The 27,888-nt window shown below is 41.1% G+C and overlaps 1 protein-coding gene across 11 annotated transcripts in view; it reads right to left on the bottom strand.

Moving 5' to 3' along the window:
* The window catches only part of LOC103346711 (uncharacterized), a 107,250-nt gene that overhangs the window by 75,390 nt on the left and 3,972 nt on the right, over positions 1-27,888 (bottom strand). For 4 of the 11 annotated variants that reach the window (XM_070064710.1, XM_070064714.1, XM_070064711.1 and 1 more), the window contains exons 1-2: positions 4,784-7,179; positions 4,232-4,478 (exon numbers count right to left, since the gene is read on the bottom strand). The gene's annotated coding sequence lies outside the window, so the exon portion shown is untranslated. Of the gene's footprint in view, positions 1-4,231; positions 4,479-4,783; positions 7,187-11,170; positions 11,201-12,115; positions 12,170-13,226; positions 13,423-14,243; positions 14,365-27,888 lie in introns of those variants that run through there. The other 7 variants (XM_070064713.1, XM_070064724.1, XM_070064719.1 and 4 more) reach the window with 7 other exon arrangements.

Below are 27,888 nucleotides of genomic sequence, written 5' to 3'. Positions count from 1 at the left end.
CTAAATGCCCACCGGTTCTCTCTTTATTCTATGCCTCTAGTCTGTGTATCTGATGTTATGTCAGTATCATCCTATTTTGATTGCTGTTGATTTGTAGAGAGTTTTGAATTCAGGAAATGTGAGACCTCTAACATTGTACTTCATTTTCAAACTTATTTTGGTTGTTTGGGGTCCTCTTACATTCTATATGAATTCTAAGTTGTTTTTAACATTTTCTGCTAAAATGAAATGTTGATGTGTTTAGAAGGATTGCTTTGAATATGTAGATCATTTAGTGTGGTACTAACTTCTTAAAATGCTTTTTATTTGTGTCATCTTTAATTCATTTCATTAACACTATAGTTTTTGGTGTTTAAATATTTTATTTCTTCGGTTAAGTTTATTCCTAAGTAATTTACCCTGTTGATGCTATTGCAAATCCAGCTGTTCTCTATATTTCCCTTCAAGGTTGTTCAGTTTTGTATATAAACACAACTGCTTTTTCTATGTTTATTTTGTATTGTACAGCTTTGCTGGATTGTTTTTGTACCAGCTTTATTGAGGAATCTTGAGTGTTCTCCACATACAAGATCATATGAAAAAGGCAAAGATAAAGCTTACCTGCAGAAAGTATCTGCTGTTTGCCATGTGGGAATTAGAATAACATCTAGTAGACTTATGGACTAGCACTGCTAAAGGAGTCCACTGATTCACCCATTGGTGTATCACTGCTATCTCCCTACACAGACTCCCCAGGAGACTTCTTAAGGGATGGCCTACACTGACAGATGCCTGTTGTGTGTTGCTGGCAGCTGCATATAAGAAACATGATTGGGGCTAGTGCCGTGGCTCACTTGGTTAATCCTCCGCCTGTGGTGCCAGCATCACACATGGGTGCCGGGTTCTAGTCCCTGTTGTTCCTCTTCCAGTCCAGCTCTCTGCTGTGGCCTAGGAGGGCAGTGGAGGATGGCCCAAGTGCTTGGTCTCCTGCACCCACATGGGAGATGAAAAATCACTTGGCTCCTGGCTTCAGATCAGCGCAGCTGTAGTGGCCATTTGGGGAGTGAACCAAGGAAGGAAGACCTTTCTCTCTGTCTCTCTCTCTCTCACTGTCTGTAACTCTACCTGTCAAAATAAATAAATAAAATTTTTTTTTAAAACAAGAAATGTGATTGATCTCATGTGCTCATTTCAGACATGGGTACCTCCATCTGGGGGTTCCAGAGCCTTGTGTGCCATGGGATGGTGAGTCTGTGTACACCACATGATGGCTTGCTGCAGCTCAGGTGCTGCTGATACTGGAAATGACCCCCTAAAATTATATCAAAATGTGGCCCTTTTAAGTTCCCCAGAAGCACCATCTGGGATGCCACATATGGTATTGAAATTTGAGGTGCCATATGTTATCACTAAATGCTTATTTAAAAATCTTTCATATTAATAAGCCTGAGAGCATTCTTGCCTTGGTTTGAATCCTGGCTCTGCCTTCAACCGTAGGTTCCTGCTAGTGCACACCCTGGCAAGCAGCAGTTGATGGCTCAACAATGTGGGAGACCCAGATAGAGTTCCAGGCTCCTGGGTGTTGCCTGCCATGGCCTGGCTCTTACAGGCATTGGAGATTGAGCCGGCAGTTGGAAGATATCTATGTCTCTCTTTCTTATAATAATAATAATAAATGAATAACATAATAAAAAGCCTAAACCCTGACACTGAGCAGGTGTTGGCAAAAGTTCATTCCTAGAATTTCAGTAAACAGTTACCGCAGACACAGGCAATGACACCTATGCTTACATTGTCATCTCTTTTAAAACCAGCCTGGAGGCATCTGGGAAATGTCCCAGCTCAGTTAGTGGAGGAAATGAGCACCCAGTTGATCCCAGAAAAGCCAGCTGGGTGGTTAAAGTGAAGGCAAAGCCAGGATGTTGGAGCTGCTTCCTCCACTTCTATCACTTGTCATGTCACACAGGGTGTGATCACACTGGCCCTGCCAACTCCACAGGCCATTTAGGTTTACCTGTGGGGCAGATGTTTAATTGGAATTTAAGAAGCCCATGTCCCACTCTGGAGTGCTTGAGTAAAGTCCTGCAAATGGCTCTTGACTCCAGCTTCCTGCCAATACACAGCCTGGGAACCAACAGTGATGGCTCAAGTGATTGGATCCTTGAACAGAGTTGTTGGCTCCTGGCTTTGGCCTGGCCGAGCCCTGGTTGTGGTGGGTATTTGGAGAGTGAACCATCAGATGAAAGCTTGCTGGCTCTCTGCTGTTCAAATAAATGTCTACATGCAAAATTTAAGTGAAAAATAAATTTGCCCATAATATTGCTAGTATTCACTTGCTTTAACCCAGGGATACAGTAACAAGCAAGATGTATTTAATTAGGGACTTGTGTTGTGAAGCAGCACGTTAAAGCACCACCTGTGATGCCAGCATCCCATGTCAGAGCACTGGTTCAAGTTCTGATGCTCTGTGCCTGATCCAGCTGGTGTATATCTGGGAGAGAAGTGAGGTATGGCCTGAATGCTTGGCTCCCTACCACCCACATGGGAAACCCCAGTGGAGTTCCTGGCTCAAGACCTAGTACAGCCCTGTTTTAGCCATTTGAGGAGTGAACCAACAAATGGAAGATCATTCTCTCACTCTCTCTCTCTCTCCCCCCTCATCTCCTTCTTTCTCCCTCTCTCTCCATTTTAAATAAGTAATCTTTTTAAAAAAAGATTCAGTGATCCACCCATCATCCCCAGACATGCATGTTGATTGCTAAGCATTCACCACCACCAACAGCTAGTGGAGCTGTGTGATTTGGGAAGCTTGCAGCCTTGCAAAATAAAAGTCATCACCCCCACTTTACAGAGAGGAAAAAAGACAGTCTAAAACTTGCCATAGGTGAAATAGGTATAGAGAAGGCCCTACTTCCAAGTTTAGCCTGATAGGGCTGCCACATTTAGCCAAGAAAAAAACAGAAGTACCTGAAACAATAGTAGCAAATGCCCAGTTCCATTTGCATGCTACATAAACATTGAAAGTCCTCTTAGTGTAATCATATCCCAAATGTTCCATGGAATGCAATATATTTGTTATGTTTTTTTTTCCATTCATCTGACATGTGAATTAATCTCGTTGATCAGAAATGCAAATGCATCTAAATATTGCATAGAATATTAAATAAACTGTTGAGAAAATTCATCTTGGAGTCCTGTATTTTTCCTTTAAAAGATATTTTAAAGATCTATATATTTATTTGAAAAGCAGAGTGACAGCACAGGAGGGAGAGACAGAGATATGTTCCATCCACGGATAGACTCCTGAAATCCTTGCAGCAGATGGGGCAGGGCCAGGCTAGAGCAGTGAGCCAGGGCCTCATTCCAGCTCTCCCATGTGAGGGGCAGGAATCCAATTACTTGAGCCCTTGGCGTTGCCTCCCAGGGTCTGCAGTAGCAGGAAGCTGGAGTCAGGAGCAGAGCTGGGCATCAAACACAGGCACTCTGATGTGTAACAGAGGCAGGGGAACTCCACTTTTTCAATAAGTTATCCTTTCTGTTTTGAATTCCCTGTGGTACTGAGTAAAAAATTTCAATTGAGTATATTTGTGTGGTCTATTTAGGTTCTCTGTTCTGTTTGTCTAAGTCTGTCCTTTTCCCAGTGTCACAAATTCTTGATTACTGCATCTACAGAGTGAGACTTGACATTGACTGCAGTGAATCTTCCCACTTTGTTCTTCCCACTCTCCCAAGACTGTCTTAACTCTCCGTATGAATTTTAGAATAAGTTCACCTAGACCTACAAAATCTTGCTGGGATAATGATGGAATTGCTTTAGAGTTATTTACTAATTTGGGGAAACCAGCACCTTTATTACATTTATCCTGTAATCCGCGGGCACAGTACAGTTTCCAGTTCTTTAGATGTACTTCACCTTTTTTAAAATCAGTATTTTGTTATTTGGAGTGTACAATATTACACATATTTTGTTAATGCTATACATAAGCATTTCATTTTCTCAGATTAGTTGAAAGTGGCATAGTTAATTTCAGGTTCTACATCTCCATTGTGAGTATTCAGAAAGAATCAAATTTTTCATGTTTTTAAGCTGGAAAACATGCTAGAAAGAGAGAGAGAGAGAGAGAGAGAGAGAGAGAGAGAGAGACACTCAGGCAGCATGGCCCTTTGCCGTAGCCAGGAGAGGCCAGGCCCACACAGCTGGGACAACCTGTCCCCAAATCATCATGACATGAAGAGTGCAAGTCCCACTCACCTGGACCTGAATCCATCCCTGTGTCCTGAACTTGCTTGCTGCCTAGAAAACAAACTCCAGCTCAGCCGGTCACTTGACACAGGAGTGGCCTCTAACTGCTGTAGAATATGGAAGGAGCAGTGCTTGGCAATGATGACATCATGGAGCGCAGTCACAATGGCACCCTCCTAGATCAGCAGGTCTCAGGGTCAGGGTTCCCAACCTCCTGAGGAATAAGAATCCGCTAGCAGGGGGCCTGTGGTCTCTCCTGGAATCAAGAGAAAAGGGCAGATGTGCAGGAGATACGTCATGGGCTCAGACCCGGTTCCCTCTGTCACTCTCTGGACAATGTCCCAGGTCACTGCCACCCTCCACCCTCCATCCTCCTTTTCCTACTCTACAATTATATTTTGTATTGACTTTTGAGCACTTGCATTTTGGATTAATATGAGTGCAATGTGTGCCCTCACAATTAACATACAATACCTGAGGTCCCCGTACTTTGCCTACCCTTGCAATGACCAGAACTGGGGAATCCATGTGGCACAACCTCCTGCCACATGACAGGCTTACCCTAGCACTGCTGATCCAGGCTGTGCCTCTTGCCCGCCTCCCAGTTTCTCCTTGCTGCTGCTGTTGCTGTTGGATATCAGAATCCAGAGACTAGGTGGAGGGGTGAGGAAGGCTGCCTGCCACCTGCCTGGGACCTTGAGCCATCAGGGACCAGACTTTCTGCAGGAGGAACAGAGACTCTGTCCTTGACACAGGCAAGAGGTGAAGTATTGAGTCACTGTGACTTCACCACCAGCCCCTGACACTGGTGCTGACCACACAGACACTGATGTTGACAATAAGCATATGGGGTCAGGAGCACCCACAATCCTTAGGGCTCCCAGATAAGACATCCACATCTGGGGGACACCTTCACTGTCAGCACCATTAGGCCCCTTCCAGCTCCTCGGCCGGGCATGGTTGCCTCTGGCTCCTGCAGGGACAGTGAATGCCTTGCAGGATTTGTGGAGCCTCCTGGGTCCTGCTGTGGCAAGCTCCTCACTACTCTCCCTGTCCCAGGGGACCTGAGCTGTAATATCCCACTGGGGACAAGTGTGAGCCTGTGTGTGTGTGTGTGTGCACAAGCCCATGTGTGTTCCTAGGTATACAGGTTCCATTGCTGCTGTTGTATTCACCAGTCTCCTCATAACCCTTGTCTGGTCTCCCCTGGAGGTGAGGATGGAGGAAGGCCAAGGGCAGGGTCCTGTGAGGAAGCTGGGCCCTGGCTGGTGGAGGTGACTGTGGTGTGGTGCTGGGTGTGTTCTGCAGGGCAGGGATCCACACACTGCCCCAGACATCACCACATTCAGGGGCTCCAAGGATGAACCACTTCCCAAGGTCTCAGGCAGCTGGGTTACCAGGTGCTGCTGACCAGGCCATGGGTTGAGTAATACAAGAAGAAAGGTGGGAGAACTCACTTCAGGGACATTGCTTCTGTCACTCAGAGGGTCATATGGGGGCACCTCCCATCTGTCATCCCCCCTCTGCCATCCGCCCTCATCATTGGAGACTAAACAGGGTGAAGTCATGGCAAACATGTCCCTGCAGCCTGTCCTACCCTCCTGAGGCCCCACAGGGTCCCACTCTCTGCTCCTTAACCCTGACTCACACTGTGATAACCCCACACCATTGCTGGCCTGGCCAGGGCATGTGACCATCAGGGTTAAGGAAATGACACAGCTCCTCCCACACAGAGGAGCCTGAAGCCTCCCAGCCCTGCTCCTGCCAGGACAGTCATTCAGGCCTCACCTAACCTGTGCTTAGTCTTGGACCCCACCCTCTCTTAGGCTGCTACACTCCTGCCTGACAATTCTATTCTCCATCATCCCCTCATGGTCCTGCTTGTGCTGACCTCCTGTGAGTTCACAGCTTGCCCAGGAACTGAGCCCACAGTGTCCAGTGTCTCCAAGGACTGCACTTCCACAGTGTCTGCTCAGGACAGCCACCAGTGTGTCCTTATCCCAAGGAGACTCTTCATGTCCGTGAACTCACCAGTTGTCTCCATCACCCACTGGTCTACTTCTTCAGTTGTTAAATTATAGTATATATAGTAATTATTCTTAGTCATTTTGTTTCTCTGCTCTAGGTTGAATCCAAAGATTTTGTTCAAATAATTAAAAGAAGAAATATTTATAGAAGATAATTCACATTTTTCCATTTCTAATGTTTAGGTGCCTATCAACAAACACTGTGCATTTTCTGTGAATCCATAGAGTCTTGTGGTTTCTGGTCCATAACATGAAGCATTTATTGAATGAATGAATTATTTTGAAACAAACAAGTGTCTGTTGCATGTTACAACAATGTAAAAAAAGCTCCAATATAAAAACATTTTAATAGGTTGTGAAATATATAATTATAAAATCTCTAAATATTACCTATAAAATTAGTATCTTGTTTTAAATTATTCTATAAAAACAAAAATAACACATTGGTAATAACTCTTGAGGTTCAAGAATATTCCCCATCAATACTATAAATCCCAAACACATAAAAATCCTACAGATATTATTTACATATTTAAACCAAACTATGATTATAGTAAACACATTCATTGATCAAGTACAATACATCAGAATTGTGGCTTAGAGACATTACGAATGCAATTATAGGTGCAGTTTCATCAATTTTCATAAATCTTCTACCATAGCTGCCCTAGCACTGTCTTTGTGCACCCATTCCATATATATGGTAGTGCAGCACACATCATACTGAAGACTACTTCCCTTTATTACTGAGCTGTTTATGTTACTGAGAAACAGGCCAAAATTTAATGCCAGTGAAGACAAAAATGTAAAATTAAAACAAAATCTTGAAAATATCATTCTGATTTTTTTAATTTCATGAGTAGTATTTCATCTTAGGTAGCATCAAAATAAGCAATAAGAATTTAAATAACACAAAAGATGATCAACTGTTCCTAAAATATTCATATTTTCAATAAAAATAAAAGCACTTTGTCAGTAAAGAAATAATGTCATATCTATTGCCAGTTTTAGGTTGTCAGAGATTTGAAGATAAGTGTGCAGCATAAAATATATATATATATATACTGTAATATAAAATGTGGTGTAAAAATTGTAAACAATATTTTAAAGGGATCATGCAGGTGAACGTAGTATAAACAGCAATATACTTGCATGACTAAGGTGTGTTCACACTGTATAAACTACAGCCCGTACTCACACGGTTTACCTGGCACTGCTGCTCTGCATCATGATCGGTCCCTCCATTAGAGAGACTGCAGCACAGGATTCAATTGTTTAAAACACTCTGAAGCATGCTAGTGAGATCCTTTAATCCATAAGCAGTGCCCTCAGCTACTTCTTTGCTAGGAAACACATGAGCAAAACCTGTGATTCCCTTGCAGACTTGTGCAATGGCAACCAGAAGGAAGACAGCAGAAAATCTTCCAGCAGGGAAAGTAAGATTCTGTGCTAGTCTTCCTGTGACATGCTTGCACATTATGTGACCTAAACTATGACAGCTGTATTTTAAGGACATATTTTCTTTCTAGAGGAATGTTTAAAAGTGGAGTCTAAAATTAAAAATTGTCATCCTATAATTCAGTAGTCTACCATCTGGGTTAAGTTTTCACACATGAGAACGTGCATTCCACAGGCAGAGCAAAAGTTAAACAGTTTCAATCAAACTCCCTAACTGGCTTCTCTCTTCCTGTTGATTTCTATTTCACTAGGCTGGAGGGGAAAGAGAGGGGCGCTCCTCCAATCCACCCCCACCAGCTCCCACCAGGAGCAAGGGCTTTGTAAAGAGAAAGCTACACTCCACCCTGCAAACATGAATGTGCAGCAAGAATGAATCCTTTCTCTAAGGGAAGCCAGGCTGGGGACATCTGCAGGGAGGGAACCAGATGCAAATGCACAGCCCTGCTCCTCCTGGGTGGGGGGCTCCCGGTTGGGGTTGCTCAGTGCTCCTGAGATTACAGTGTCAGGCGCAAGCAAGTCAAAGCAGCTTCCACAACAGGCATCTTCTATCAGACCAGTGCTGGGGAGAAAGGTGTTTCAAAGGGTGCTTTTGTGAAAAGTCCAAGTGGTTGCCAAAATTATACTCCAGGGGGCATGGGTGCAGCAAGGGGAGGCACAGGTCAAGGGCAGGGGCGCGGGGACAAAGCTACACAGCCGGGTCAGCAGGAGGGTCCAGTGGAAACTGGGGGGCGAGGGCAGCCCTGGACTGTGGAATGAGGATGTGCCCTGAAGAGGGCTGTGAAACGCAGGGAGTGGAGAGGAAGAAAGGGGCTCGGGGCTGCTGCGCCCTTCATGGTCACAAACGGAGCACTGCATGGCCGTTGTCTGGCTGGGCGGCCCCTGTCTGAGCCCCTGGACCCAGTGCCCAGGCCTCACCAGAAGGGTCTGTGGCCCTTACAGCCCAAAGGCCTGCCAGACCAGTCAGGATCCAGGCTCCTCATTGAGCCTCTGAGGTCAAACCTGCCCCCTGCAGATCTGAAAGCAAGGGATGCATCCCCAGAAGGGGGCACCATGGAGCCCACTGCCCAGGAGTTGTCCTACCTCCTCCCCTCCCCTGGTGAAGTGGAACTGAAGCCACCAGCTGTCACCCAAAGACACCCCTCAGGCAGCTTAACCACCCTAGTGTCCCCCAAACAGGCCCAGGTGAACTCTGCAGTGTGCAGCACTTCCTGGTGTTGCATGCTTGCTGAATTCCAAGCCATCTCAGTGACTATCAGGGAGGAAGCACCATCTTAACAAGGTGAGTAGAGGCTGCTGTGGCTCATACCTGTGTGCAACCACATTACTATGTGAGAGGAATAAATCTGTGGTCCCCACTGAATCTGAGCTGGCCTGGCCTGGGTGGTGCTCCCCCCCTCACTGTATCACAGGTGCCAGGAATCAGACTGCCAGGGTGGGATACTGACAGGCAGCTGGCTCTGGGAACACCTTGTCTCTTTCTTTGCAGGGGGCAAGTTCGTGGGCTGAGAGGGGACCCCCTGCCCCTTGTGAGTTTGGGATCCATGTACACCATGAGTGTGGGAATTCTGTGACAGAGATGTGGAAATATGTAGAAAACTGCCAGTGTCTTTATTCACTTAGAAAGAAAAATATTTGTATGGTGCCACAAAGGACCTCAGCCAAAACAGACATAAGTAAAAAGGACAAAGCAAGAGTAATTTTTCCATGGATTCAAAATATAAAGATATTTTCAATACATTCAGGAAGGTGTGCGAGCACACTCAAGAAAGAACTGTACCAACAAGGTTTGAGCCCACCACTTAATGTGAACTGGAGGCATGGGGTGTTGTCTGGGGCAGAACTTAATTAAATATTCAAAGGGGGCAGGGTTGGGGGAGGGACCTGAGTACCACTCATTTCCTTGACCTTTTTGGGAAATCTCAGAAGTGTCATGGCTTCAGGTGCATGATGAGAGTAGGGTGCCAACCATGGTGAGTTTATTACAATGACTTTATAATGAGCTAAAGGCCATCATGGAGACACAGTTGGCAGCCCTGTTGGTTATTTCCAGCTGGCACCTGTTGTAAGTGCCTAAACTGCAGGAGCTTCCATTTTCCACTGCATGGAATCTGGCGTGTTTGGTGCTGCAGCAGTCAATCTTCCTGCTAGCTATCCCCCACCCCGATACATCAATGCTACCCCACACATAGGTACAATTTTACGTGCCTTTTAAAATTTGTTTTAATTATTGTCATATATCACTTCTCAGCCTTTAGGCTAAGATCAAGTGTAAAAACTTATTTTTGTAAAGAAAATTAATTTTTCCCTATGGAGTCCAGAAAGAACACGGCCCAGCTGACACCTTGATTTTGACCCAATGAGACCTTTGTTGGTCCTCTGACTTCCCAAACACTAAGATCAGACAATTTTACTGTTTTAAGCATTAAGTTCCTGGTAATGTTTTAAAGCAGCAATAAAAAATTAATACTATCACTTAAAAAATACTGTCAGATAATGACATAGACACAGATGTATAAACTAACAGAACAGAAAAAAAAAAAAAACGGCTTTGGGGCAAAGGGCCCAAATACATACAATGGGAAAAATACAATCTTTTCAGCAAATGGTCTGGGGGAAAGTTGTATCCACATTCAGAAGAATTAAATTAGATCCTTATTTCATACCATAGACACACATAAACGCAAAATACATTAAAATCTTAAATATAAGACCTAAAGGTGTAAAACTACCAGATAAAAGCATAAGAGAAAAGCTCTACAACATAGGCATGGGTGATAATGTTTTTGATAGTAACCTGAAAGCAACAAAACAAAACAGACAAATGTGACTACACAAAATGAAAGTTTTTGCACAACAAAGGAAACAACAAGGTAGAGACAAGACAGACAAAGGACCTCAACATACATATCTGAAATGAAAACATGCACGTGAACATCATGCACATGGGAAATGGCTGGACACCACCCCAAAAAATCAGGGAAATGCAAATTCACACCACAGTGAGCTGCCAGCATCACATCCGTTAGAATGGCTTTTTTCACAGATGAAAAATAACATGTTTTTGTGGATACAGTCTAAAGAGAACTTGCGTATCACTGCTGGAAGTGTAATTGTACAGACAGTGTGAGAAACACCGTGGCCATCCCTCAACAAACTAAAACAGAATTACCACGACCAGGTGCATGCACAGAAGAAATGAAGTAAAGTGTGTTGAAGAAATACTTGCTCCCATGTTCACTGCAGCAGTTTTCACAAGAGCCAAACTATGAAATCAACCTACATTTCCATTTAGGATAAAGAAATAAAATGTGGTCAGTGGGATACCATTCAGCTGTTAGAAAGATAAGGCTGATACTTTGGACAACATGGATGAACCTGGAGGATATCAGGCTGAGTTAACTGAGTCAGAGAAAGACAAATACCACACAGTCTCAGAACCCACGTGGAATGTTTACAAACTTACCTCAGAGAGGAGAATGATGGCCTACAAAGGCTGGCATGGAGGAAAGGAAGGAATAGCAAGTTGTTACTCAATGCATACACAGTTTCAGATATGCTGGAGCAATAAATTTGAAATCTTTACACCTTGCAGTGATTACAGTCAACAACAACATATCACCTATTTTGAAATTGCTAAGGGTTCATTTCAAATGTCTCATCCCAAAAAACAAATAAGTTGACAAGGTGATGGGCATATTAATTCACTCAGTTTAATCATTCCACATTGTTTAAAGATACAAAAGCATCAATTGTATCTCATAATTGTATGCAATACGATTTGTTAGTCGAAGATTCTATTAATATTGAAAGACATGTATTAAATTATTAATAGTGGAAATAATAAAGCAATTGAGAGCAGTACTATTTGGATGGATGGGCTGGTTAACAATACTGTAATATATGTTTAAAAGTGTTAAATACAGGCTGGCGCTGCGGCTCACTAGGCTAATCCTCCGCCTTGCAGCACCGGCACACTGGGTTCTAGTCACGGTCGAGGCGCCGGATTCTGTCCCGGTTGCCCCTCTTCCAGGCCAGCTCTCTGCTGTGGCAAGGAAAGGCAGTGGAGGATGACCCAAGTGCTTGGTCCCTGCACCCCATGGGAGACCAGGAGAAGCACCTGGCTCCTGCCATCAGATCAGCGTGGTGCGCCGGCTGCAGCGTGCCGGCCACGGCAGCCATTGGAGGGTGAACCAACGGCAAAAGGAAGACCTTTCTCTCTGTCTCTCTCTCACTGTCCACTCTGCCTGTCAAAAAAAAATGTTAAATACACATACATAGTACACATTTGTAAGATTTCACTGGGTTGAGCAGTGCCATTTCAGTGACAGATGTGTGTTCATCACAGAAAATTTCACAAACATAATTTAAAGACATATATATTAAAGACATTGCTGATAGAGCTACTTACAAGTTACTAATGGCACTATTTCTCTGGATTGTCATTTTCAAAAGTCAATCATGCCTGCATGGAAAATAATGTGTAAAGACATGAGAGGGTACTTTAAAAAGTTCATAGAAAATGGAATTAAAAGATAATTATGGTGCAAAAAATGAAATCAATTGATAAATTTTCAGAATACATATTTGTATGAACTTTGAAGGTCCTTCATATTTCTTTGATCTTTTTCATTTTGAAAAATATTCACTAAGTACCGCATTTGTGGCTAGTCTATGTCCTAAGTGATGGTTAACACTGGCCTGTTGTTGATTTCAAGCCACCTGCATAATGCCCTTGAATACAGAGCTCTAAGTGCTAAGTTCTAGGTGCCAGCCAGCTTAGGAGCATCCCCCACAAAGCAATATGTGAACCACATTTTGATTCAAAAGCTAACTCTAAGTAGGATATGAATCTGAAAAGATTGCTATGCCATCATTTATTTCCCTCATTCACAGTTTAAATATGGCACATGACTATAAAAAGTCTCCACAATAGCAAGAGAAACAAGGAAATAAAGTAGAACATTAAAAACTACATTGCATTACTGCTGTCATTGTTTAATTCAAAATATAAGGAGAGTCCAATGTGGTGGCAGGGTGGGTTAAACCACCACCACTGGGGATGCCTGCATTCTATATCGGAGTGCCTGGTTTGAATCCCAGCTAATCTGATCCTAATCCAGCTCCCTACCAGTGCACCTGAGGAGCAGCAGAAGGCAGCTCAGATACTTGAGTCCCTCCCACTCACACAGGGACTGCATGGAGCTCTTGGCCACTGTCGTTGGCCTGGTCCAGTCTCAGCTGTTGCAGCCATTTGAGGAGTGAATCAGGGTAGGGAATCTCTCTCTCTCTCTGTCTTTCAAATAAATACATCTTTTAAAAATATATTGTAAGGAAATCAGACAACAGGATAGAAAACTATCAATTTCATAAGAAGAGAATGTTACTTAATTAGGAAAGAATTAAAACATGGAAGCCAATGCATCAATCACTTTAGGAAAATATTACAATTTCATCTATGGAAAAATAAGGAAAAACTCGTAAAATAAGAAAATGCTGAATTGAAATAAGAAAACACCAACCTGGCTTCTTTGTTTATTTGCTCTCCATATCCCACTGTTTTCACAACAGTCAGTTTCAATTGAACATTGCTCTCCTGCAGCTTATGTGTCTGAATTTTAAGTCCAACATTTGGGTAAAAATGTGAGGATTTGTTATCTCTCAAATGGGTATTAAACAATGTTTCAATCAGCATTGATTTTCCAATTCCAGTCTCCCCTGTAATAAACATGGCTGGATCACCACAGGAGCAGAAGACGGCTGAGAAGTAACACTAGATCTCTACAGTGATTTAAAGGGCCCCCAAAATCTAAAAAAGTTTAACTCATAGATTAGTGTAGAATGATGGTTACCAGATGCTAGAGAGTGGGGATGAAGTAGGGACATAAATTTTCAAATAGATAAGGAGAATAAGTTGTATAACAGGAGCACCAGAATCAGTAATAATATACTTTATATTGAAAAAGAACTAAATGAGTAAAATCCGAATGTCTCACCATAAAAAATGATAGGTAAAGGAGGCAATGAGTATGCTAATTACCTTGATTTAATAAGTCTACATTGTATACACAAATCAAAACATTGTTGTAGCTAATAAGTGTATACAGTTAAGATTTGTTCATTGGAAAATATTATTTTAAAAAATAAATAAATTTTGGGTCCCAAATACATCAGAGACTGGGATGTCCTTGAAAACATACATGCTGACCAGGACTCCCTCAGTCATTAATGAGGTGTAGAAAGAAATTGGACACTAAGCTGCAATAGGCTTTGAACATCACTGAAGTGTTTAAATTCAAATGTATTTAAGTAATATAACTAAAAAGAAGAAACCCAACATAAGCATTAAGACATGGTCTTAAACTAACAGCACCAATGTGACAGGGCTTAAGATAAATTGAAATGTCTCTGTCTCTCTCTCTCTCTGTCTCTCTGTCTCTCTTTCACTGTCTATAATTCTATCTGTCAAAATAAATAAAAAAAGAAAAATTGAAATGAGCATAACATTGAGAAATTCAGATGAGATGTTTGGCGCTTACCCACACAGAGAATATTAAAAGAGAATCCTTGATGGAGAGCCCTATTTACCAACTGGTAGGGCAAACATTCAAAACCAAAATGGCCAAGTGTGGTTAAGCAATGGATATTCTCTTCTTTTTGCTTAAAGGAAAGAAAGGGAAAAGGTTGTATTAGAATAGGAGTTGAAGTCATTTGAAAAGACAATGATAATATGCCAAAGAAATTAGAGTTATCATACCTCAGACAAGATGCAAATGTAGTAAGCACAGTTATACAAAAAAAGTTTTGGGACCAGATATATACATTATGTGATCATTGTCTATAAACAAAAATGAATTGGTCTCATCACACTCAAAGAGATTCTGTTACTAGCATTTTTTAAATTATTTTTAAGGAATACAAATTTCACAAGTACAACTTTAGGAATATAGTTATTATTCCCACCATACCTACCCTTCCAGCCACACTCCCACCACTCCTCCTTCTCTCTCTCCCATTCACAGTCCCATTCTCCATTAAGATTCATTTTCAATTAACTTTGTACACAGAAGATCAACTCTATAATAATAAAGATTTCAACAATTTGCACACACACACACACACACACAAAGAACTGTTTGAGAACTGGTTTTACACTTAAGTCGCATAGGCCGGTGCCACGGCTCACTAGGCTAATCCTCTGCCTGCGGCGCTGGCACCCCAGGTTCTAGTACCGGTTGGGGAACTGGATTCTGTCCCAGTTGCTCCTCTTCCAGTCCATCTCTCTGCTGTGGCCCAGGAAGGCAGTGCAGGATGGCCCAAGTGCTTGGGCCCTGCCCCCACATGGAAGACTGGGAGGAAGCACCTGGCTCCTGTCTTCAGATCGGCACAGTGCAGTGCCCATTTGGGGGTGAACCAACAAAAGGAAGGCCTTTCTCTCTCTCTCTCTCTAACTCTGCCTGTCAAAAAAAAAAAAAAGAAAGAAAGAAAGAAAGAAACTGTTAAGTCTCATATCTCATTGAGAACAGAGGTCCTACGTGGGGAGTAAGTGCCCAAGGATTTGGGCCATCTTCCACTGCATTCCCAGGCCATAGCAGAGAGCTGGATTGGAAGTGAAGTAGCCAGGACTCAAACCAGCACCCATATAGGAAGCCAGAACTGCAGGTGGTGGCTTTACCTGCTACACCACAGTGCCAGCCTGTACCTGCTCTTGATTCTACCTTCCTGCTTATGAGCCCCTTAGGAGTCAGCAGGTGATATCCCAAGTAGTGGGGTCCCTGTCACCCATGTGAGAGACCAGGGTTGAGTTTTGAGCTTCTGACTTCACCCTGGTCCAATTCCAGCTGTTGTGGGCATTTGGGGAGTGAACCAACAGAAGGGAGGAACCCCCCTTTCAAAGATATAAATTATAAAAATGAAGCATAAAAGAGGTAAACATTAAGGAAATACTATAAGAAATTCCAGAGTATTGCTCTACAACAATAAACTATTCTTCAGTTAAAAAAATTAAAAAAAAGAAAAAGAAAAGATGGGCACAGTGTTGTGTCAAAGCAGGTAAAGCTGCCACCTGCAACTGGTGCCATATGGGCACCAGTTCAAGTCCCTGCTGTTCCACTTCCACTCCAGATCCCTGTTAATGTGCCTGGGAAAGCTGCAGAAGATGGCCCAATGTTTAGGCCCCTACACCCATGTGAGAGGCCCAGAAGAAGCTCCTGGCTCCTGGCTCCTGCCTGGCCCAGCCTAGGCCATTGTGGTCATTTGGGAAGTGAACCAGTGGATAGAAGCCCTCTCTCTTTCTTTCTGTCTCTCCCTCTCTGTAATTATGCTTTTCAAATAAATAAATCTTTAAAAAAAGAAAACTCTTTCATTCTGTTTCAATGTGTTAATATATTGAGAAAACCCAGTGAATGATAATACATGTGAAGTAACCAAAATCAATTTGAAATTTTCTTAAAAAGCAAGTAATTTTGCTTCAGATTTGTCATAGACCATGAGAATTTGTGCTATAATAAATTATTAACTGAAACAACTACCTGCAACACCACTCTAAAAAACTAGAAATCCATCAATATTACACATAAAACCAATCATAGATTTTTTAAAAGGTGAAAAAGTGATTCAAAAAAAGCTTAACAATAGATATTAATTTCACCCCTGGAAATCTTTTCCAAGCACCTAGAAAGTTGTGAAAAAGCTTGATACAGACATGTTCAGTGTAGCTCTTGACTTCACATCCAAATATCTGACTTCCTGAAATAGGTGAATACCCAATTAATGTTGGTATATTCGCTCACACAATGAGAGAGTCTTGGGCCATGAAAGGTATTTATTAAGAATGCTTTAAGGAATTGGGAAATATATACCAGAAATATAAAGTAAAAGGAATCAAGATACAAAGTTGTGAATATCTGCCTAACTTCTGTTAATATCTGAGGAACTTGGAGCATCCCATGTCTTCTCACAGTAATGATAGAAACAAGTGTTTGAAGGCACTGGATGGGAGATAAAAGCAGGCAGAAACAGGAAGGGGTCAATTCCTGTAAGTAAGAGAAGTATACTGAGTGGAATCACATTTATCTATATAGTCTCCTATGGCCAGTCACTAGAGAAGATGTGTTTAGGGCATAGGGCACAGAGAGAGACAATCGTAGACCAGGGAGTAGAAAGTCAGAGACTAGATTGTCAAAATTCTCTAAGACAATGCAATAGAAAGGAGTCTCAGATATTCAAACTTAAAAACTCCTGGTTGACCTTTGAATTCTGTGTGTTCTCAGTGGCAATTTAAAGAAGAGCTAGCATTCTGAAGGTGTCAAACAAATAGTTCAGCAGTGTTCCTGGGGAGATAGAGTTTGGAGATTAGTTTTATCCCAAGTTATGGTTAATACACTGGGTTTCCATTTAAACCCTGTAAAGGGCATGTAATAGGAGTAAGGGTGGTGGACCCAGTCAAAGGGTTACTCTCAATTTGAAAGTTCTAACTGGAACTGGTATTGTATCATAGTGGTTAAAGCCACCACCTTCAATGCCAGCATCCCATATGGGGGCTGCCAGCTACCCCACTTCTGATACAGCTCCCTGCTAGTACCCTGGGAAAAATCAGCAGAAGATGGATAACAAGTCCCTGCTATCCATATGGGGGACCTGAGAGAAACTCCTGGCTCCTGGCTTTGGCCTGGCCCAGTCTCAGCCATTGTGGACACCTGGGGAGTGAGCCAGTGAATGGAAGATCTGTCTCTCTCTCTGAAGAAACTATAGCGAGACTATACTAAGGTGCCCAACTGGAACCAAAACCAACATAGCCTGCCAAACCAACATCTTATCACATATCTTTGAAATATTCCACTCAGATAAAAAGAAAAAGAAAAAAATAGACAACCTCCAAGATTCTGGGAATGCCATTAAATTATCAAATATATGAGTTTGGGGATACCTGAAGACAAAAGAGAGAAAGGAGTAGAAATAACCATGCAAAAAAATAATCATAGCTGAAAATGGCCCCCATCTTGGGGAAGATATAAACATCAAGGTATATTATGCCCCAAATAGACATGGCCAGAAAAGATCCTCCTCGTGACATATTATAGTCAAATGACCAAAAATACAAAGCAAAGAGAATTTTAAAAACTGCCTGAGAAAAGTGCCAACTCATGTTTAAGGGAAACTGTATTAGAATAAACAAGTTTCTTCAGCAGAAACCTTCCAGGCCCTCAGGGAATGGAATGACACATCCCAAGTTCTGAAAGAAAACTTCCAAACAAGAATAATATATCCAGCAGAGATGTCCTCCATAAGTGAAAGAGAAATACTTTGCATGAAAAAACAGAACGTTTATCACCACCAGACCACCCTTACAAAGGCTGCTTCAGGGAGTCCTGCAGACACAAAGGGAAGAAAACTACCATCATGAAAACATGAACATGTAAACCCCACAAGAAGTAGAAAATAATCAACAGAACAGGGATTGCTAGAAGGGGAGGGGGAGTACCAAAATACAGTTAGATATGAGGAATAAATTCTAGTGTTCTATATTACTGTAGTATTTGAAATATTTAGAACCTCTTATAGGTCTTATAAAGAACTAGAAGAGAAGAACTTGTTGACTGCAAGGACAAAGAAATGATAACTGCATCAGGAGATGGAAATGCTGCTTACCCTGATTTTATCACTAAAATCATATAAAAACATCAGATTATCACACAATATCCCATAAGTGTATGAGGCATGATTACTCAATTATAAATTTTAAAAAGAGAATGTTCGGGGAAGGGGAGTCTATGTGACAAAGAAACCAGCGGGGAGAGGAGAGACGCCCAGGGCTCCAAGTCCACACATCGGCGCTGGAAGCAGAGGTGAGCTTAGTAACCGGAGACATTGGCGGGGAAACGGCAGACAGAATTTTAGAGGGACGCGGGTTTTGAAGTGGGAAAGTCCAACAGACTACAGGAGAGAAGGAAAAATAAATAAATAAATAAATAAATAAATAGGTGGGGGCATACTGGTACAGAAAAGTTCCACTCTCCACCAACCTTGCAAAGGCAAGCAAGAGACAAAGAGCTGGGATATACATAATAAAAGGGGAGAGTTAAGACTACAATTCAGTAGCCTAGGCAACCCAGTGGGAGTCCGCAGGACTCTTTGGGTAGAAGCCAGCGAAGCTAAATACCATCCATTCTGCTCAGCCTTGCAGTATTACTTACCTCCTGAACAAAAAATAAAATAAAATAAAATAAAATAAAATAAAATAAAATAAAATAAAATAAATAAAGAGAGATTTACCATGCATAACCTGAGGGTGTCACCTTTGCACACCTGTAACCCTGAAGAACCAAGCAGAGCTCTCAGGCCACACCCATCTCAAGCCTCCAAGGCTCCTCCATCAGCAGGCAGTGCACTTAACATGGACATAGTATAATTAAAAAAAAAACTCACAGTGAGGGAAACAGAATTAACCATGCCAAGCAATAAACACAGAAATCGAGGGCACAAGATCAACGATGACATTATGATGCCTCCAAATAAACAAAACACCCCAAGCCAAGATTATGAAGATGATGAGATAGAAGAAATGCAAGATACGGATTTCAAAAAATTTATGATAAGAACATTTAGAAGTTTTCAAAAGCAAATCCTTGAACTACAGAAATCCATATTGGACAGGATTGAGAATCTCTCTCGTGAAAATGAAATTTTAAGGAAGAATCAAAATGAAACGCAGAAACTAGTAGAGCAGGAAAGTGTGATCGTGAAGAGAAATCAAAATGAAATGAAGAGCTCAATAGATCAAATGACAAACACATTAGAAAGCCTTAAAAACAGAATGGGTGAAGCAGAAGAGAGAATATCAGACTTAGAAGACAGAGCACAGGAAAATGTACAGTCAAACCAAAGAAAAGAAGAGGAAATTAGAAATCTAAAAAATACTGTTGGAATCTACAGGATACTATTAAAAAAACCAACATTTGGGTTCTAGGAGTTCCTGAAAGCATGGAGAGAGAGAAAGGATTAGAAGGCCTTTTTAGTGAGATACTAGCAGTGAACGTTCCGGGTCTGGAGAAGGACAGAGACATCCTAGTACAGGAAGCTCATAGAACCCCCAGTAAAGATGACCAAAAGAAATCCTCACCACGACACGTTGTAATTAAACTCACCACAGTGAAACATAAAGAAAAGATCCTAAAATGTGCAAGAGAGAAATCTCAGATTACTCTCAGAGGATCTCCAATCGGACTCACAGCAGACTTCTCATCAGAAACACTACAGGCTAGGAGGGAATGGCGAGACATAGCACAGGTGCTAAGAGAGAAAAACTGCCAGCCCAGAATATTATATCCTGCTAAGCTCTCATTTGTGAATGAAGGGGAAATAAAGACCTTTCATAGCAAACAGAAATTGAAAGATTTCGTGGCCACTCGTCCGGCCCTGCAAAAGATGCTTAAAGATGTGCTAGACTCAGAAACACGGCCATCAATATGAAAGAAGGGAAAGGAAAAACACCTACCAATAAAAGAGCATGGGAAGCTCAAAGCATATACTAGAAAATATCTCCGGGAAAATGGCAGGGCAAAGTCACTATGTATCAATAGTCACATTAAACGTGAATGGCCTGAACTGTCCAGTTAAAAGACACAGATTGGCTGACTGGCTTAAGGAACAACACCCAACTATTTGTTGCCTACAAGAAACACATCTCTCTAATAAAGATGCATGCAGTCTGAAAGTGAAAGTTTGGAAAAAGATATTCCATGCCAACAAAAACAAAAAAAAAAAGCAGGTGTAGCCATATTAATATCAGACAAAATAAACTTTAATACAAAAACTGTTAAGAGAGACAAAGAGGGGCACTATATAATGATTAAGGGTTCAATTCAACAGGAAGATATAACAATTATCAATGTATATGCACCTAATTACAGGGCACTGGTCTATTTAAAAGATATGTTAAGGATATTAAAGGGAGACTTAGATTCCAATACAATAGTACTGGGGGACTTCAATACTCCACTCTCAGAAATAGATAGATCATCCAGACAGAAGATCAACAAGGAAACAGCAGATTTAATCGACACTATTGCCCAAATGGATCTAACAGATATCTACAGAACTTTCAATCCTACATCTAAAGACTTTACATTCTTCTCAGCAGTGCATGGAACCTTCTCTAGGATTGATCACATACTAGGCCATAAAGCAAGTCTCAGCAAATTTAAAAGAATTAGAATCATACCATGAAGCTTCTCAGACCATAAAGGAATGAAGCTGGAAATTAGCAACTCAGGAAACCCCAGAAAGTATGCAAACACATGGAGACTGAACAACATACTCCTGAATGAACACTGGGTCATTCAAGAAATCAAAAGAGAAATCAGAAACTTTCTGGAAGTAAATGAGGATAACAACACAACATATCAAAACTTATGGGATACGGCAAAAGCAGTATTGAGAAGCAAGTTTATAGCAATAGGGGCCTATATCAAGAAATTGGAAAGATACCAAATAAATGAGCTTTCAGCGCATCTCAAGGACCTAGAAAATTTGCAGCAAACCACACCCAAATCTAGTAGGAGAAGAGAAATAATTAAAACCAGAGAAGAAATTAACAGGATTGAATCCAAAAAAAATTACAAAAAATCAGCCAAATGAGGAACTGGTTTTTTGAAAAAATAAACACCCCATTGGCCCAACTAACTAAAATAAGAAGAGAAAAGACCCAAATCAATAAAATCAGAGATGAAAAAGGAAACGTAACAACAGACACCACAGAAATAAAAAGAATCATCAGAAATTACTACAAGGACTTGTATGGCAGCAAACAAGAAAATCTATCAGAAATGGATAGATTCCTGGACACATGCAACCTACCTAAATTGAACCATGAAGACATAGAAAACCTAAATAGACCCATAACTGAAACAGAAATTGAAACAGTAATAAAGGCCCTCCCAACAAAGAAAAGCCCAGGACCAGATGGATTCACTGCTGAATTCTACCAGACATTTAAAGAAGAACTAATTCCATTTCTTCTCAAATTATTCAGAACATTCGAAAAAGATGGAATCCTCCCAAATTCTTTCTATGAAGGCAGCATCACCTTAATCCCTAAGCCAGAGAAAGATGCAGCACTGAAAGAAAATTATAGACCAATATCCCTGATGAACATAGACGCAAAAATCCTCAATAAAATTCTCGCCAATAGAATACAACAACACATCAGGAAAATCATCCACCCAGACCAAGTGGGATTCATCCCTGGTATGCAGGGATGGTTCAACATTCGCAAATCAATCAATGTGATTCACCACATTAACAGACTGCAAAAGAAAAACCATATGATTATCTCAATAGATGCCGAGAAAGCATTCGATAAGATTCAACACCCTTTCATGATGAAAACTCTAAGCAAACTGGGTATAGAAGGAACATTCCTCAATATAATAAAAGCAATTTATGAAAAGCCCACAGCTAGCATCCTATTGAATGGGGAAAAGTTGGAAGCATTTCCACTGAGATCTGGCACCAGACAGGGATGCCCACTCTCACCACTTCTATTTAACATAGTTCTGGAAGTTTTAGCCAGAGCCATCAGACAAGAAAAAGAAATTAAAGGAATACAAATTGAGAAGGAAGAAGTCAAACTATCCCTCTTTACAGACGATATGATTCTTTACTTAGGGGATCCAAAGAACTCTACTAAGAGACTATTGGAACTCATAGAGGAGTTTGGCAAAGTGGCAGGATATAAAATCAATGCACAAAAATCAACAGCCTTTGTATACACAAACAATGCCATGGCTGAGAAAGAACTGCTAAGATCATTCCCATTCACAATAGCTACAAAAACAATCAAATATCTTGGAATAAACTTAACCAAGGACGTTAAAGATCTCTTCAATGAGAATTACAAAATCTTAAAGAAAGAAATAGAAGAGGATACCAAAAAATGGAAAAATCTTCCATGCTCATGGATTGGAAGAATCAACATCATCAAAATGTCCATTCTCCCAAAAGCAATTTATAGATTCAATGCAATCCCAATCAAGATACCAAAGACATTCTTCTCAGATCTAGAAAAAATGATGCTGAAATTCATATGGAGGCACAAGAGACCTCGAATAGCTAAAGCAATCTTGTACAACAAAAACAAAGCCGGAGGCATCACAATACCGGATTTCAGGACATACTACAGGGCAGTTGTAATCAAAACAGCATGGTACTGGTACAGAAACAGATGGATAGACCAATGGAACAGAATTGAAACACCAGAAATCAACCCAAACATCTACAGCCAACTTATTTTTGATCAAGGATCTAAAACCAATTCCTGGAGAGAGGACAGTCTATTCAATAAATGGTGTTGGGAAAACTGGATTTCCACGTGCAGAAGCATGAAGCAAGATCCCTACCTTACACCTTACACAAAAATCCACTCAACGTGGATTAAAGACCTAAATCTACGACCTGACACCATCAAGTTATTAGAGAACATTGGAGAAACCCTTCAAGATATTGGCACAGGCAAAGAATTTCTGGAAAAGACCCGGGAGGCACAGGCAGTCAAAGCCAAAATCAACTATTGGGATTGCATCAAATTGAGAAGTTTCTGCACTGCAAAAGAAACAGTCAGGAGAGTGAAGAGGCAACCGACAGAATGGGAAAAAATATTTGCAAACTATGCAACAGATAAAGGGTTAATAACAAGAATCTACAAAAAGATCAAGAAACTCCACAAAAACAAAACCAACAACCCACTTAAGAGATGGGCCAAGGACCTCAATAGACATTTTTCAAAAGAGGAAATCCAAATAGCCAACATTCATGTGAAAAAATGTTAAAGGTCACTAGCAATCAGGGAAATGCAAATCAAAACCACAATGAGGTTTTACCTCACCCCGGTTAGAATGGCTCACATACAGAAATCTACCAACAACAGATGCTGGCGAGGATGTGGGGAAAAAGGGACACTAACCCACTGTTGGTGGGAATGCAAACTGGTCAAGCCACTATGGAAGTCAGTCTGGAGATTCCTCAGAAACCTGAATATAACCCTACTGTTCGACCCAGCCATCCCACTCCTTGGGATTTACCCAAAGGAATTTAAATTGGCAAACAAAAAAGTGGTCTGCACCCTAATGTTTATTGCAGCACAATTCACAATAGCTAAGACCTGGAACCAACCTAAATGCCCATCAACGGTAGACTGGATAAAGAAATTATGGGATATGAACTCTTTAGAATACTATACCGCAGTAAGAAACAACGAAATCCAGTCATTTGCAACAACATGGAGGAATCTGGAACACATCATGCTGAGTGAAGTAAGCCAGTCCCAAAGGGACAAATACCATATGTTCTCCCTGATTGGTGACAACTGACTGAACACCAAAAAGGAAACCTGTTGAAGTGAAATGGACACTATGAGAAATGGTGACTTGATCAGCATAGCCCTGACTGTTAATGAACAACTTAATACATTATCCCTCTTAGTAGTTTTTTTTTGTCTGCTCTACTTAATATGACTGGTTTAATTCTGTAATTAATACACAGTGATTCTTAAGTGTTGAAAATTAACTGAAATGTGATCCCTGTTAAACATAAGAGTGAGAATAAGAGAGGAAAGAGATGTACAATTTGGGACATGCTCAGGCTGACTTGCCCCAAATGGTAGAGTTAGAAACATACCAGGGGACTCCAATTCAATCCCATCAAGGTGGCATGTACCAATGCCATCTCACTAGTCCAAGTGATCAATTTCAATTCACAATTGATCATAATGAAAGGACTAAGAGTCAAAGGGAGCACATAAACAAGTCTAGTACCTGCTAATACTAACCGATAGAATAAATAAAGGGGAGAGTAATCCAATATGAGAAGAGAGATACTCAGCAGACTCATAGAATGGCGGATTTCCTAAACAGCACTCTGGCCTCAGAATCAGCCCTAAAGGCATTCAGATCTGGCTGAAAAGCCCATGAGAGTATTTCAGGCATGGAAAGCCAAGACACTCTGGCAAAAAAAAACAAAACAAAACAAAAAAACCCTAAATGAAAGATCTCTGTGAGTGAGATCCCAGTGGAAAGAACAGGTCTTCAAAGAAGGAGGTACCTTTCTCTGAAGGGAGGAGAGAACCTCCACTTTGACTATGACCTTGTCTAAACAAGATAAGAGTTGGAGAACTCAAGGGGCTTCCATAGCCTTGGAAACTCATGAGTGGAGCATGGGGAGATTACTGAGGCCATAAACAAGAGTGTCAATTTGTAAAGTCAACAACAGGAGTCACTGTGCACTTACTCCTCATGTAGGATCTCTGTCCTTAGCATGCTGTACATTGAGACTTAATGCTATAACGAGTACTCAAGCAGTATATTTCACTCTGTGTTTCTATGGGGGTGCAAACTGTTGAAATCTTTACTTAATGTATACTAAACTGATCTTCTGTTAAAAAAAAAAGAAATTATCAATTCCCAACTTGACTCTCACTGGGATTAAACATGACAATAGGTCTGATCTGATTTCATCATTTAAAAAATCATCTATTATTTTTCACTTTATGTTTCTGTGTGGGAGCAAACTGTTGAAATCTTTACTTAATGTATGCTAAACTGATCTTCTGTATATAAAGAGAATCAAAAATGAATCTTGATGTGAATGGAAGGGGAGAGGGAGTGGGAGAGGGTAGGGTTGCGGGTGGGAGGGACATTATGGGGGGGAAGCCATTGTAATCCATAAGCTGTACTTTGGAAATTTATATTCATTAAATAAAAGTTAAAAAAAGAGAGAATGTTCACTACTAAACTGAAAATACAACCAGTAAGAAATAAGTATAATACATTCAGTTCCTTACTGATTGTTCTCTTAGAAGACAGAGTTTCATAACAATGGAAAATGCTGAGCTCTTCTCATTTAGGAAAAGAACATGCTGGAGATTTCTGGATATACTCTGGAGATTATGTTAATGGAGCAACGAGGGATTCAAACACTCCTCTGTCCTCTCTGGCCTAGATTCCTTTCTCTTATTTTTAAAACTGTAGCCCAGGGAGGTACCTGATAAAGTGCCTTTTGTGCCCACTGTCTTATCAGGAAAGAGCAGAAACCTTGGCTTCATCAGCACTCAGTTCTCACCCACAGAGTGATTGTTAGAGCAAGCAAAAGTTTCAATAGTGTCACTATCATTATTTGACAATAGCTTCTGGTGGATCTAAGTTCTTTCACATATATGCTAGTATCCACGTGGAAAGCATACATATTTCAAATTCTAATGACTTGGAATTTGTGATCATTCAAATATTGCTCTTAAATTTGCCTTTGTAGCATCTACAAATAAAGCAATTTTTTTAAAGATTTATTTTTTATTTATTTGAAAGAGTTACAGAGAGAGAAAGGGAGCGAGAGAGAGGGAAAGAGAGAGAGAGAGATCTTCCAACCACCGATTCACTCCCCAAATGGCTTGCAATGGCCAGGGCTCAGCCAGGCCAAAGTGAGGAGCCAGGAGCTTCCTCCAGGTCTCTCACATGGGTGCAGGGGTCCAAAGCTTTGGACCATCTTCTACTGCTTTCCCAAGGTGCATTACTAGGGGGCAGGGTTGGAAGTGGGGCAGCCAGGATTTGAATTGGCACCCATATAGGATGCCATCATTTCCAGTGGCAGCTTAACCCTTCATGCCATGGCCCCAAATAAAGCAAATTAAGAAGCAAAGATGGTTAGATGTGAAAAATCAGTTTTAACCTACAATAATAAATTAAAGGATTATTTCATAAGTATTCACATGAAACCTAAGTGCTAATCATGGTTGATTTTAATATCTATGATACCAAGTATATGTAGACTGCACTAGAAAATGGAATAGTGTACATTATAAAGGCTGTAAATTATAAAGCACTCCACACCCTGATAAGCCCTGATGTGTAGTCTGCACTCACTGATGCCTGTTTCCCAGTGGCACTGGGCAAAGGTAGGTGAAAAAGACAAGATACCAGCCTTGGGAAGTCATAGGAACCATTGCTGGTGCTTTTGCTTTCTCTTCTGTAGAGCATTTGGTCAGATGATCTTAAAAGTCTTTCACACTCTAATCTCTGTAAGTCAAGAGCCTACAATTTCAAGGATAATATATATCATGGCAGAAAATGCTAACAATAGCTTACTATTGTACTAATTACCAAAATTGTAGGTAAACCCATAGATAGTGCTATGGAGTAGTTAATGATAATTCAAAAATAGAGCAGATTGACCCCTGAAGATAGGGCAACATTTGCATGGAGGAGATGAGTATTGTCAATAAAAGGCAAACAGGACAATGGGCTTAGAGGTAGAATGGTGGGCCCTGTGTCCTTGGGCAGTGAGTAAATTGCCTAGCTTATGGATTTAAAGAATTAAATTTGCAAGCAAAAGAAGAAGGAAATTGGAAAGATAAGACAGATCCCAACAACAGGGAGCTGAAACTATGAAGCTAAAGAATATGGATGTTGTCTACGTGATAATGGTCAGGGACTGCAGCCTTTTATACAAAGAACAGTAGGAGTGTGGAGCCACTGCCTAATTAGATGAAGGGGTAACAAATATGATCTTGCGAATGGAAGGAAAAGGAGACAAGTTTTCTGGGAAATAAAGAGTCAAAAAAACTTGACAGCCAACTAAATGTTGGGATCAGTAATAAAAGGTCAGAAGAAGCAGGGTATTTTTGGTGTGAGAGAAACATAAGTTTGAGTTTCAATTTTAAGGAAATTATAGAAACACCCTAAAGATGACTGAGCACAGTGAAGGCTTGAGTGCCTATTCAAATCCTGCCTGCTCTGCTTCCCATCCAGCTCCCTGCTAGTGCTCCTGGGAAAGCAGCAGAAGGCAGCCTGAGTGCTTGGGCCCCCTGACACCAACATGGGAGACCCAGTTTGGCCCAGCCCTGGCCATCTGGGGAGTGAACCAGTGGATGAAAGATTCTTCTCTCTCTCTCTCTCTTCCTTCCTTCCTTTTCTCTCCTTCACTCTGCCTTTCAAATATTTTTTTAATATATTATAACAAATGAGAAAACTGGGTGAAATACAAAAGAATTAAACATAACATGTTGCATATGTAACCTGTAGCTTAATGGCAAATTAAATCTAATAAAAGCATAAAGGGAGGAGGCAAGAAACTAAAATACTACAAGTGCAAGAAAGAATTAATAGTGTAATATAATTTCAAAAAAACTATGATAGT

Source organism: Oryctolagus cuniculus, chromosome 19 (assembly GCF_964237555.1).
Source record: "Oryctolagus cuniculus chromosome 19, mOryCun1.1, whole genome shotgun sequence".
NCBI lineage: Eukaryota > Metazoa > Chordata > Mammalia > Lagomorpha > Leporidae > Oryctolagus > Oryctolagus cuniculus.
This window is presented reverse-complemented; position numbering and strand designations above follow the sequence as displayed.